The sequence below is a fragment of the Temnothorax longispinosus genome, chromosome 12 (assembly GCF_030848805.1).
Source record: "Temnothorax longispinosus isolate EJ_2023e chromosome 12, Tlon_JGU_v1, whole genome shotgun sequence".
Taxonomy (NCBI): domain Eukaryota; kingdom Metazoa; phylum Arthropoda; class Insecta; order Hymenoptera; family Formicidae; genus Temnothorax; species Temnothorax longispinosus.
Window position 1 is genome coordinate 5,835,106 of NC_092369.1, and position 14,010 is coordinate 5,849,115.

Sequence of the window (14,010 nt, forward strand, 5' to 3'; positions counted from 1 at the left end):
ATTGACACAAACCGATACAGCTATGTTAATCGTAAAAGACTAAGAGAATTTACAATAAACGATGCGATCGTATCAACACCGTTCAATGCTTTTCACGTAACCGCTTGTAAAATGATGGCAGTGGCCCGTCGCGCCTTCAGGACGTTCCTGATGGAGTCGGTGACCATACCCGTTTATTCCCTCCCACCCCTGATTCGCGACCGTCATCCCTCTTCCCACCTTAGCTCGAAGGAACGATCGGTCTGTCCAACGTGGTTGGCGGCTACGTGGCGTGGTAAAAATAAAGATAAAGCCTGAGGAATTAATTAGGACCGGGTAATCAAGAAGATACCGCCTGGCGAAGTCTGAAGGTGGAAACGCGAGGCAGGCGACGACGACGACGACAACAGTGCAAAAAAGGTGCGAAGGTAGGACCCCGCGTATAAATATTCACTCCTGTTCAACACCGTTCGAACGACCCGCTTATCCACGGATTGACCAGATACAGGACCCGCCAGTCCCGCGGCCCTCCCCCGGCGGACCCCGGGCTGGAAATTCGAAATGCCTCGTACGCCGAGGCTCTTTTATTTCCTTCCTCGGCGCGTTCGCCTTCGCCCTCCTTCACTCCGCCGCGCCACCTCCGTCTCCACCAAGCTTTCGACTCCTCGTACGGCGCACTCTCGGCCGTTTCGTTTCGGCCCGGCAATATGGACCCGATCCTCCGCGTCCGTGTGAGTAACGGCTATTCCGAGAAGTTGTTTCAGATAGAGGGCTAATTTGTTCGCGTGCTCCCCCTCGCGCCCCTCCGCGCCGCAAGCCGTCGGATATACGAGCGCGAGGTGCCCGGCGTGTCTCCTCCGAGCGACGCGAGCACGGGATTCTCTCCCTTTATACCGTATATGTACATCCCGAGTATCACAAGGCTATGGTCAGTTCCTTCATCCGGGAGAAGAAGCTTCTTTAGATCAAAAATAAATTTTTTTTACGCTCGATCTCATAAAAGACTTCATAGTCAAGTTAATTATGTTACGTAAAATTACGTAACATAATTACGAAAAATTACGTAATGTTGAATAATTTTTTTTCTTTTTTTTTTTTTGGTTAAAATTAATGTATTATCATATTTAACAATGTATGTTTTCAGAGTATATAAAGATGGATCACAATTGTGATTAAAATTAAATTACAATCTTATAATAATATTCAGATAGAAATATAATTATTATGATTAGCCCCTTCCTATAATTATTTTTTATATTTGTCTAAATATTTGGAAAAAAATTGCGTTTAATATATCTTCTATAATCTATCTACGGACGTCTACATACGGAAATGGATCTCTGGTATTCTATGTTAATTCAATTCATTCAATTCCTATACATTTTTAACAATGATATCGGATCATCTATTATATTCACTGTTTAAATATACCCACTCATATACTTTCTCTAAGGAGAGAAAAGTATAGAAAGATTAGAATTATAGCGTTAGGCCCTGTCGACTAGGATGCGCGACATTATTTATAATACGCAGTCAGCAGATCGAGAATGGTAATTCGCGATATCCGGAATGCAGACGCGTCGAGCCGCTCGAGAGTCGTCCCGATAACGATCGTCATGACGATTAATCTGGTGCCCGTAGAAATCGCCAGAGGTGACGTGGCGACAAGGGCGGGCATAGCTCCGCCGGCGTTAAATTATTTCTGACGCAAATTAACCGGCGGAGAGAGAGAGAGAGAGAGAGAGAGAGAGAGAGAGAGAGAGAGAGAGAACGAGCGGATAAAGCAACGCGCCTGCGTGCGGGCGAAACGCAACGAGACAGAAGCGAGGAGGAAGCGAAGCACCGGGAGCGAAGAAGCTGAAGCGAGATGGACAAGCGAGCGGTAATCCGACTCACGGTATTGTTTCACCGACGGAAGTCGCTCTTTTTATTATGAGACACTTCCGGCGCCGTGCGGGGAGCACGTTGACGTTCCTGTTTACAAAATATACGCACCACGTGCGTGAATACACGCTTCCATGAACTCCGTGTTCTCGATGATTTTTAGATCGACGCAAATTTTTTTTACTTAATTTTTTTTACTTGACAATATACTTCAAGAGATAATTACTACATCTCATTTCTGGCGCGTAATCATTCGACTTAAGCGAACTTTTTTACTCCAACGTCACGTCATTTTATTACATCATTTGCGTGATATAATTATATAGAGTTCAGAATCGTCAAGAAATTCGTGGCTGAAAGATTGTTAAATTTGAGACATCTTACGCAACGTATGTGTTCACGTCAGCAGCAATATCCTTCGAATACAGAGGGAACAGAATGCCTGACCGTTTCGGGACACTCGGAATGATCTTTCGATCGGGAATATAGCGGAACACGCAATCTTCCGCGTGGCCACGCTGTCCCCCCCTGTAATCAAGGTGACGTTAATTTTTACAACCGAGAAAGAAAAAGGATGATGTGGAAGTGGAAGAAAATCGACGCGCTGCGCCGCGCGCCGCGTCGCGAAGCGTGCACGAGTGCGTTTCTGTCGCTTCGCTGGCCTAATTGCGCCCCACGAATTCCGGTAATTATCATAATTGCCCGGCGGCCCCGTCACGCCCGAATCGAGAACTCGGTACGCTCTATAGGCACGGTCGTTTCGCGATCGCACACAGCCGGCGGGACTCCGTTTCTCGTTTTGTCCCCTCGGCTCTGCGTCGCGTCGCATCGATGCCACGCCGCCGGTTTCGTGTGTCTTTTGCGCGCCCGGCAATTTCCGAAATGAGAACATAATCGCCCCACGATCGTCTCGCGTTGCCGGGGACGCGCAAAAACTGGTAGGTATTTGTACATGTTTTACCACGTCGATGATACGAATCGGGCCTTTCGGTTTCCTTAAGACTGTACGCTAGTCGCGATTAACGCGCAACGAGAGAACGATTCGAACGGATATATAAATATATAAATCTACCGAATTAATTTAAAGAACTGATCCATTGGTTTGTGTGTATCAATTTTATTTTATCATAAATATTGGAACGTACAATTGAATAATCGATATCCTAACACTTCGTTACAATTGTAACTATTCAATAATTTTGTTCTCTTTAATTTTATAGCGATGTTGATTAATATTTCAAATGCGAGCTACGACCGTATAGCATCGCCTGAAAAAGGTATTCTCCATACTTTATTATTTTTCTGTCTGGCGCAATCGCGCGCGATTTGTATAATTCATCCGGGCGCTCATGCCGGGCTAGGTAACGCGCATTCTCGGACGCCGGACGAAGTACGAGATTGACATTTGACCTGGGAACGAAAACGCTCGGGCATACGTGTTGGAATTAATTACTCGAGCGAGCGCTATTTGTATAGCGGAGAATCAAACGATTGATCAAACGTTGCTACGGAATCGATCAATCTATAATCCGTACACGCGTTTCGCCGGGAGTTATAAATTTACACCGGCTATTAAAGGGATCTACCGAACCTTATCGTTCATTTATAACTGTCTGCTAACGTCTCATTAACCTCCCGCTTCCCGGAACAAAATGCGAAGGAGATAGAGTCACTGATCTCGAAATATCCGCGAAAGCTAAACAGGCAGAGGGAAGGGGAGACAGGAAGACGAAGTAGAAATAGGGGAAGTAGTGGACGGACAACAGATTCGTTCTGGAGAAATCCGAAATGCTTTCGCGTAAGCGCGGAGCGACCGGACGTCGCGATAATTAATTAACTACGACGAAAAAAGAGGCAAGATCGCTGTGAGGGGAGGAGAAAAAATATTGGTCGAATCTGTCGAAAGACATCTGCAGATAGCTCGAGAATATCTCAAGAGATAAGTGGACCAGAGTATGAACGCCTTGATGCGCCAAGGATACATGTATGTGCAGCGCTGTTTATCTTTTTTATTTTTTTTTAATTTTTAGTGCAGACCGAACAACCGTGGTTCGTGATCGATGATACCTCATTCTCGCCGAAGCAAAGCGTCAGCTTGCCAACGTTAATTATCCCGGAAATTAATTACCGGCGACAAATGCACTCGCGATATTGTGCCGGTCACCCTCGGAAACACGTCCGACGCCGGACACACCACATATCGAGCTGCTTTTCCGCAAAGACACATTATAAGTTTTTTCTCCGGGGTTAATTTCGCCGGCGATAGCGAAATCCTTTCCTTCCCTCCCCTCCGCCGCGTCCTCTCGCTCCCATCCTCGGCTTCCCCGTCCTGCTCTGGCTTTTATTCCAGCACCCTCGTCCCACCCTCGGTCAGCACGAACTAAGAGCGGCTAAGAGTCGGTAGGAGCGTCTCTATGGTTAATTAAACGCATAGATCACCCCCTCTCTCGCAATCTCCGCTGACTCCCCCTCGTTCACCCTCCGGCCGCCCACACCAGACTTCTTCTCTTTCTTCAGCAACCCCACGTACACGCGCACACTTATTCTGCGTTATAAGCGCGCGTGTGCACGCTCCTTTGTAACGACGGTACCGTAAAGAAATTTCCCGACGAATTTTTCACCGGTTGCTGATGGATATACGATTATTTGCGAGTATGGTTACGTGTCGGTATGCGAGAGAAGATGCCTTTAATCATTCAAAGATCGTAACTTCGATAATGTGTCTTGCAAAATTTTTTAAGAAAATTTTCTTTGCTTGCACATTTAGTATAAGAATTTATTTAATTTTGGTGGATTTCGAAAAAATATATCGTACAAATTTAGTGTACGAGTATTTTAATTATTAATTTTTACGCGATTAATCACGTTAACTGAACTTCGAACCGCGCTTCGCGTTCCGCGGTTTGTTTGCCGAACTGCGCGGTGAAGAGAGCACGTTTACGCTCGGGGCCCCTTTTTACGTGATTTCGCGAAGGAGATCGCACACTATGAACTTCCTTCTCCACGCCCACGTGATGTAAACGAAGAAGAAGAGGGAAAGCCCTCCGGTATATACCGGTTCCTCAAGAAGGCGTAACCTCGGCCTCAAACTACCGTCCACGCTCATTATCGTTTATGCCGGTATCTCAGTCGTCGATTCGTCGCCTCTTCGGCTGGATCGATCGATCGAATACCCCTCGTTACCCACTGATCGTATAAGTATGGCGTGCTTCACATATATATATGTATATACGCTGCAAGCCTCCGCTTATCACGCTTGACAACGCTTCAAGGTAAAAGAGAGTCGACTGAATACTCTGATCAATTCTCAATATATTTATGATCAAATTGTTAAAACCGATTTCAGGGTCATTTCGCGTTAAATATGACATTGCACGATAATTCAGATAATATTTAGCATGTAAAATTTAATTAGAAAGAATGATTTGAAACTACGGAGTAAATAATCATCTTCAAATTGAAAGTATAGTGTGAAAGATGATAATTAAGATCAATTGAAGCTGGGCAAATAAATTATATTTTTATACTATTATTACAATAAAATTCACGCGCCTTTTCTCAGAAAAAAAATGTATTCTGTAAAGATCAAATTAACGGAAAAGGGACTATCTTTCTAAACCATTAGTTGTCCCGTGTGCAGCCATGACAATTTGCAAAAATTTAATAGACATCTTTCTTTTTCCTAAGCCGAAAAAAAATATTCAAATCGTCGCTAGAATAATAGAAGTCGAATAATACTGAAATAAGGATCGGTCGGTTACGTTCCTGTATCGAAGGGTTGCCGGTGGTGTTGGTAGCGGTACACATACATAGATACATACAAGAAAACCCGAAGGAAACGAAGGAGAAAAAGAAGGTGGCGGCGAAGGAGGGTGGCCGGCGGAGCAGAGGATATTCTTATGAATCGATGAAAGAACCGCGAGCATGCGCGCCGGAATCTTAATAACTCATGCGATACCATCCCCCGGCACCCGCCCGCCCGCTCACCCCCGCTGTTCTGTTATCCAGCCACCCCTATGTTATCAAGCGTCCCCCCGTCCGCCCTGTTGCCCGCGGCAGAATATGCTGTCGTAACATGCAGGGGTAGCGTAAACACGAGAGCCGGGCATTCCTTTCGTACTTGCGCGAATATTTCGTCACCGACCGCGGAAACGCGCCCCTCTCGCTCTATAGTCTTCGTCGCACGCACGAGACATCGTCAGAAATTTCCGAGTATTTCCTGAGGTGAAACTCGAAGAAGCATCTTGTCCAGGAAAGAGTTTTTTTACGAGAGCTAGATACATGATTGTAGACGAATAAAGAATACGACTTTTGATCTTAAATTAATAGATTCATTTTTTTTCGAGTGACTGTGAAATCGAACAATGATGATGTATTAGTAAAATTGAAAAATTAACGCTCTGCCGCGAGATGTCTTCGAAAGCTGACGACGACGACCTTAAAGCTTAACCGCGACCGTTACACAGGACTCTACACCGTGATTGTTTGTTTCCCGGCTGTAATCGCACGTCGATTTCCGCGCTTTAACTGAATTCGCGGCGGATACGCTTTGGGCGCTCGCGCGAGACCATCCGCGCGATTAATATACGCACGCACTCGCTCGCGCGAGCTTAAGCCTGCGTTAAAGCTAACGCTGTAATCGCTTAATACGTTGGCATCGTGGCGCGAATGTGAAACGCGTTTGGAATCGACGGAAGATGATAGAGAGCTACGCACGTGGCGAGAGAGCGAGACGAAGAGTGAGAAAGGAGCGAGAAGGAGAGAGAGAAAAGGGAAGATCTGCGAGGACGTTCCGCTTTATCAGTGCAAATGGGATGCCAGCGTGTTTCCATTAATTCAAATCGCCGAGTAAAATCGTGCCGTGGAATGTCCATTAAAGTCAAGCGGAGAAGTCGTTAGCCTGTCCACGATGACGTTGGGAGTACCTGGCGTTTTGTTAGCAACTACAATCTTACTGATTTAAGTCGCGAAAAACGCTCGGCAAGGTGCCGTTTTACGGTCTGGAAACGCTTTTCGACAAGCGCTAAAGGCCTCCGCGAGCAAATTAAGTCGATGTAAGGCAACACGCAAAGAAAATTTTTTACGTCACTTCACGCGAAGACAGACTTTGTACAGTCTGCCTGTATTTTTATAAACCTCGATAAAATACGGAATTCGTTAAGGAATGCCGCAGCATTCTTTCAAAAAATAATAAAAGAAAGAATCTTTAAATAAAAATGCTCAATAACTCGATATGCGCAGAGTGAACTTTGAAACTTGTGTTCTTTTCTTATAGATTATTTGCATATGGAATAAAAAATTAAATTTTATAAGATGTCTGCAATATGTCATTTTCGATTCATACACACCATTACACGTAAAGTTATTCGATTAATTAATACCACACACAGCTTATTATATTAAAATTATTATTAAACTATTATAATATAAATGAATAATTTAAAAAAAAATTTCAATACGCAAATTTGTGAGGAAGAGTATGAGTCTTTGTTTTTTAACGTCGACTCGTTTGAGCGTCGGGATTAAATTGTTTGATGTGTGCAGAATGTGCTGAGGCAGTCATGTGAATAGAACGGTGCATTGAACGGATGTTCCGGTTTATCAGTGCATACGGCGTGCCGTCGTGTTTCCATTTATTCTGTCGCCGGGTGAACTCGTGCCATTGGAACGCTCATCGAAGCCGAGAGACGAAGTCGTTAGGCAATTTGAGGTAAAGTTAACTCTTTACAAGACCGCGACGATGTCACTGCCATTGCACGAGAGAGCGAATTTTTAAACCTGATTCGAGAAACGGCATGGCATTTACACCGAACGAATCACCGACGACTGACGAGGCAATCACGGCTGCTGTAATCGTCCACAGGCGACGAATTCTCATTCAATTCAATGAATTAACCGCCATCGCGATAACAGAGCGGCTTTAATTTCAGAGCCGTTCGAATCGGACGCAACGTTATTTTTTCGAGGTCTCGCTGGAAACCTATATTCCGTGTAATGTAATTGCAGCGATACAATTTAAAAAATGGATAAATAATTACGTTTCTTTCTTTTACGATTCCATTCAACTTCAACAAGTTTATGAATAATTACATACAAATAGGATATTTAGCAACCTGAATTTTTGCAGAAAAAATTAATTAAAAAATATATTTTTATACATTTACCATTATTGCAATTGGTTCCAAATTCTCACAACAATAAAACAATAAAAATTAAAAAAGTAAACGTTAAGCAATGTTTATTAGCTATTTTTGGTTCGAAAAATCTTGAGATAGTTAAGAAATGTTGAATGTCGCGAGGGAACATTTCAGAAATGCCGTGGATACTTAAAACATCCCTGGCATTCGCGGCGAAAGAGACGCGTTACAAATGTTAATGCGACATTAGGTGTCACGTCTCTATCTCTTTACACTTTTCCATGCGTGAGAACACGAAATCGGTTAATCCAAACGCGCGGGAATCGTCGGAAAGGATGCGGGGACTGGGGAGGACGAAGACGCGGATCGGCAAACGTTCCGGTTTGTCAGCGCGCGTACCGGCATGCCGCGGCTTGTTTCCATTAATTCGCGTTGCATGGCGAACTCGTGCCATTGGAATGCCCGTCGGAGTCGTCGGGTTATAAAAGGCAAGACGGAGCAACCTAATTTGCTACATTGTCACGAACATACGCGAGCGGCCCACTCGCGAAATATCGGCTGTAAATAAGTCCCCCCGGCTCGGATCTGATAAGCTAAATCCAATTAACCCTCATCACTTTAAGACGGCGAGGCTTGATTTTTACCCGAAATCGCGAGGAAATCCTTAAAGCCGCGATCAAGCAAACGCGATGGTCTCAAAAGCCAGATATTCGTTCGCGTGGGTCTACGATTTATGATTATTTGCGTGATAAATATTTTTCTTACTTACTTCTCCGTGCGTGCATTTGCAATCTTATCTTGCAACTCCTCGATGTACAAATTATTCTTTATCAATTAATTGGCAATTGGTAGAGGATTTCCAATTACCGTAAGGTTCAGATGTCCTGCATTTGAATATGTATGCGATTTGTTTCCTGTTACTTTGTAGCTAAGGAATCGGTTATTCTAATATGAAGTTATTGGTATAACGGATTAATGTGCGGATGCATTACACGGGAAGGCGTCAGTTTATTTCATTAATGAGTGTACAAAGCTCTCGCGTCGAGAGTATTTATGGATGCTGAAAGGTTGTTCGATTCAGGAAGGAATATTTAGCTGTAAAAAAAAAGGACAGTTACGATCGATTACATCGTGCTCCCTCGCGTTTCATCTTGCCTCGTGTAATAACCGCGATCGAACTCGATGCACGGCGACCGCGCTCATGCGTGAATGCGGAATCGCTTAATTTCAAACGCACTGAAACACATCGCGATGGATGGCGGGCCGCGCAAGACGGGACGTTCGTCTGTTCCATCAGCGCGTAATAATCGTTTCTGACGGAGCATTCTATTAATTCACCTGGATATTTTATACCGCCGGAATGAATTCATTTCCGAATGTTGCGCCCCGGAATTTTTTCCCGGGCGAACTGGACTATGCATATCGACCCGCGGGATGCATAAATAACACGCGGAAACACATGTTCCCTTTCAACGTGGAGCTATAACAGTTAATTCGACCGGAAATTCACTGTCGATGAAATACAGCGAGATTAACTAGTACACGCGATGTTATTACGCTAATGAAGATATCTGTGAAGCTCGAATATTATATATTTATCTTGCGCTTAATATAAAAAAATACTAAATTTTCAAAAATATTCTTTCAAATATCGATGCCGTTTAAAATCGTCAGATCTATGTTTCCGATTGCCTAACTCTTTTCTTTACTTTCATAATTCTATAAGTATGCGCAAATGTTGTCAAATGTTTCATCTATGGAAATTAAACGGAACCGTTATAGCAATTACATACATTACTTAAATTCCGATCGTGGAATGGCAATCATATTTTATACACGAGATTAATCCTGACTGTATAATTTATACATTTCTGATTTCTTCTGTGACTCGCGTACTTTCTATTTTAGCGCGGGGGGAAGGATTATTTTTTCAAAAGGGGGAAAATTTCACCGCGGATCGCTTAATACGGAAATACGTCACGACGACGGTGGGATAGAGAGGCAGGGTAGAGGAGGCGCGTTTCGCTTTATCAGCGCATATACGCGCGCGCGCGGCATGCCGCGGCGTGTTTCCATTAATTCGCGTCGCGGGGCGAACTCGTGCCGTTGGAATGCCCGTTGAAGCCGAGGAGAGAAGTCGTTAGGCTGCGTGCCCGTCGTTCGAACCGGCAACCGGTTTTCCCATCGGTGATTCGTCGTTAATTCGCCGGCGCGGAATAAGTAATCGCGCGCGTCCCAACGACCACCTCGGGTGTGTTATACGTCCGAGTTTACATCGTGCAAACCAGGGGAATCGCCCCGCTTCCATGCTGGCTTTTCGCGATCGAGAGGAAACTTCGGTGGAAAGTCAGAGGCGCGCCGCGGGAAGCGAGGGCATTACCGATTTAGCGTTTAAATTTCGAAGGAAAGGAAATGCACGTTGTTTTTCAGTAATATTAAAAAAAAAATATATATATAGAATCAAGCATCTAATAAATTCGTCTGGGGCAAGATTATCTATTCGTATGTCCGATTGCAGGATTAAAAATATTTTCTTGCATTTCTCTGTCAAGATTTGTGTGAAGTTTATGCAGGGATTATATAATTTTATGACAGAATTTCGCCCATTATTTTACCCATTATTTCACGCTAAGTTTGTAACATGCCATAATTACTTAGAACGATTTCTATATATAGTATCGAATATCAGTGGACATAAACAACGTCACTTTTTTATATAACAAGTACCATGGAAAATTGACTCACCGAATAAGTTCGCCAGCATAGAACTGGAAACTCGTTCTGAAACAGATAAAAAATATTCATGAAAATAAAAATTTAATACCTTTTCGTGAATATAACTGTCATCACATTACAAGGTAAACGCTTTTTTTTTGCGTAAATAGATCGTAAAACGTGGATAATTGTTGTATTCAAATAACTCCTTTTAAGCGGTCTCAAACAAGGGCGCAATGGTCGTGACAAATTCAATGTTACATTTTACAAAATTTAGATCCAGAGATAGGACACCGGGAAATGATCCAAGAGGTAAAAACAATTCAACACGACACGATTTCGTGAAACATGGTGCCTGCACGCGACGCCATATCAAAGAATTAGATAGTATACAAGCTGCTTATAGTGATAAAAAAAGAAAAAAATCCAAAATGTTGAAAATGCTCAACGCTTCATAGTATAACTGAATAAAAGCTACTTTAGTTCAATGCTTTATACGATAATCGGTGGGATCATATCGCTAAATAGAAATCAATGAAAAATTCTGCTCAGATTATGCAGAGTATATCATGCGATTGATGTACGAGGTACAGCCGTAGTCTAAAGCTTCCTATGTCAATTTCCCTACTACCTAATCTTTCCCGGTTAACTCGCGCGTGAGAGCGCGAGTTATCGCGACGTGGGGGCTCGTTACTACCCCCCGGGAATTTTACGATAGCTCGGGGACTTGAATGCACGTTCGCACTTTGTGTTCCGCGTTAGTATCTGAGACACCTAAGCGTTCCACTTACGTGGAAGCGCACGAACGGGACGTCGTACGCGCGCGGGCGCGAGAGTAAAATCGCCCAGACGAGGCGAGAAAGACACTCGCATTACGTGCACGCACGCACGCACGCGTGCGCGCGCGCGCGCGACGCGACGCGCCCTAGCCGTGTTATTATATTTTACTTTGGTCGACGCGGAAACCCCGGGATAATTTGCGCGAACGAGCCGCAATTATTTAAGGGTGTGCATACGTAAAGAGGGTGGCTCTCTCTCTCTCTCTTTCTCCCCTCTCTCTCTTCCTTTCTTTCTTTCTTTCCCTCGGTTGTGGGGCCCCGTGTTCTGCCTGAGTGCCGGACGCGCGGCCTCTATCGATTCGCGTCGCCATCGCCACGTCGATGTCGGCGGAGCCGCGGACTCGTAACTTCTTCCGAGAATTGCTACCTTTCTTTAAGTAATAGATATGCACGTCGGACGCGAAACGACGCTCGGCCCAGTGTTTGCTCTTCGCCTCGGGGAAACGCTCGCCATTTTGTGAATCGCGATGCCAGAAATTCAAACGCAGCTCGCGATGCCGATGCAATTCCGAGACGAGATCGAAGCGCGAGATTCGAGATCGCGTGTAGGAACATTTGTGCGAAAATCGGAGCGAGAGCGTTGCAAAGAGTCTTGCCGAAAGAAGACGGAGAAATAAAATCGACAGAGAAGCTTAATTAACGATTATTTATATAAAATCGCGAGGTTTTTAGCTTTAGCAAGGTGTAACTTTGAGCTCCCTATGACGCTTTATCGAGCAAGTAATATTATCGAGAAAGGGGATGATAATGGCTGGGTTGAGTCCAGGGGTTAATTATGATTCCCCATATCACTGCTATATCCCCGTTATTATGAAGGGTCTCTTGCATTAAATTTTACTACAAGAAAAGAAAAAGCTATTAAGTTATTAAGGTAAAAACCGTGTTCTTCCTTGCTCGAAAACAAGTAATTTTTTCTTTTCATTTTAATTCAGGCGTCCTATGTTTATTTTTACGGAGGATGCAAAAGAAATTTACATATTTAAATAGGCGTGGACATATTAGAAACATGCAACGATGAAATGGAAGAATCTATCTAAAATCTTGAAATTATTCTCTTCGTACGGTCTAACAAAAGAAATTAAAGTATGAATATTTATAGGCGAAGATTGAAAGGCTATTTGTGTAAAATGAGAATGAGATAATATATTTTAGATAAAGGCATAACTTCCGTTTATAATAGCATTCCATTTCATTTTCTAGTCTGCTAGAAATGTTGATGCAATCATTTTTCACGTAACCATCAAAAAGTCAGGAGCATACATACCTTCGGACATATATCTAATATCTATGTTATTAATATAATATTAAATTGATGTTGAATCTTAATATATATGTATATATATATATATATATATATATATATATATATTACGGCTATAAATTCTGTATCGTTACCGAAGACATGCAATCTCACGCGATATTTTTAAATCACGCCGTATCTTCGTATCTTTTCTGTCCTACAAAAATATCAACCCTAGCTTTTATATTTCGGGATCGACCGATATAAACTCGGACTCTCGAACCCGACCGACCAAACGCACGTAACTATTCGGAGCTAATGCTCGCATACGGCTCCTAATCGTCGCACGTACGTTGGGGGGTCGGGTAGCCGGCGCCATCGGTGTGTTTACCCCCGCGTGTATATACACGTGCGCGTGTACGTATACACACAGATCCACATGAACGTGAAACCCGTTACGTGTGTCGACGGGAGTGCAGCGAAGCACTAACGCCAGGGTGGTGTCGAGGGTAGTTGGAGTGGCTCGGGGGGTGATTATGAGCGAGTAAGTGCCGCCGTCCAGTTTTTACTCCCCTGCCACCTCGCAGCCCTACTCCGACTGACCGTTCCTCCACCATCGCCGCGGCGACCAGCTCTTCCCCCTTATTCCTACCCCCCCGTGCTCTAGCCGCGCTGCTTCTCTTACTACCGACTCGACTAAACCCCCAACGGATCAATACGCTAAAACATTGCCACGTCGAGACGCCGCCGTGTAAAACCCGAAAGAAATACCATTGCGGGGGCGGTGTTTTCTCTTAGCCAGCGGCCACCGCGTCTCCTCCGTACGCGCGGCTAACGAACTTCCGGTTTTCGACCCTTTCACCGTCCGACTCTCTTCCCTCTTACCCCTTCCTCCGCTTCGCTTTCCTTCTTTCTCTTCGACGCTCGTGGACGGCTTTATTTTATCTTGGTTTATACCTTTGTTTGGTCGATATCCGAAATTTACGCAACGTGGATTTCATTAGACGTGAAATGAGGATTTTGCGAGAGATTCCTGCGTTGCTTCTTCAATGGAATTAGGCCGGTGGGAGTTGATTGTTTATCTTTAGGTTAAAGGGCTTAAGATTCCCGGGATATAGGGGGAAGATCACCACAATGGGAATTGCGAATTGGAAAAATAATTATTTATTATATATAAGATTTAATAAAACTATTTAATCCTTTTATTATTTAAGTA

The 14,010-nt window shown here is 43.9% G+C and overlaps 1 protein-coding gene across 2 annotated transcripts in view; it reads right to left on the reverse strand.

Annotated features, from left to right (window-relative positions):
• Zfh2 (Zn finger homeodomain 2) overlaps window positions 1-14,010 on the reverse strand; it is a 292,674-nt gene that overhangs the window by 172,547 nt on the left and 106,117 nt on the right. For both annotated transcript variants that reach the window (XM_071795756.1, XM_071795755.1), the window contains exon 2: window positions 10,746-10,781. The gene's annotated coding sequence lies outside the window, so the exon portion shown is untranslated. The remainder of the gene's footprint in view (window positions 1-10,745; window positions 10,782-14,010) is intronic.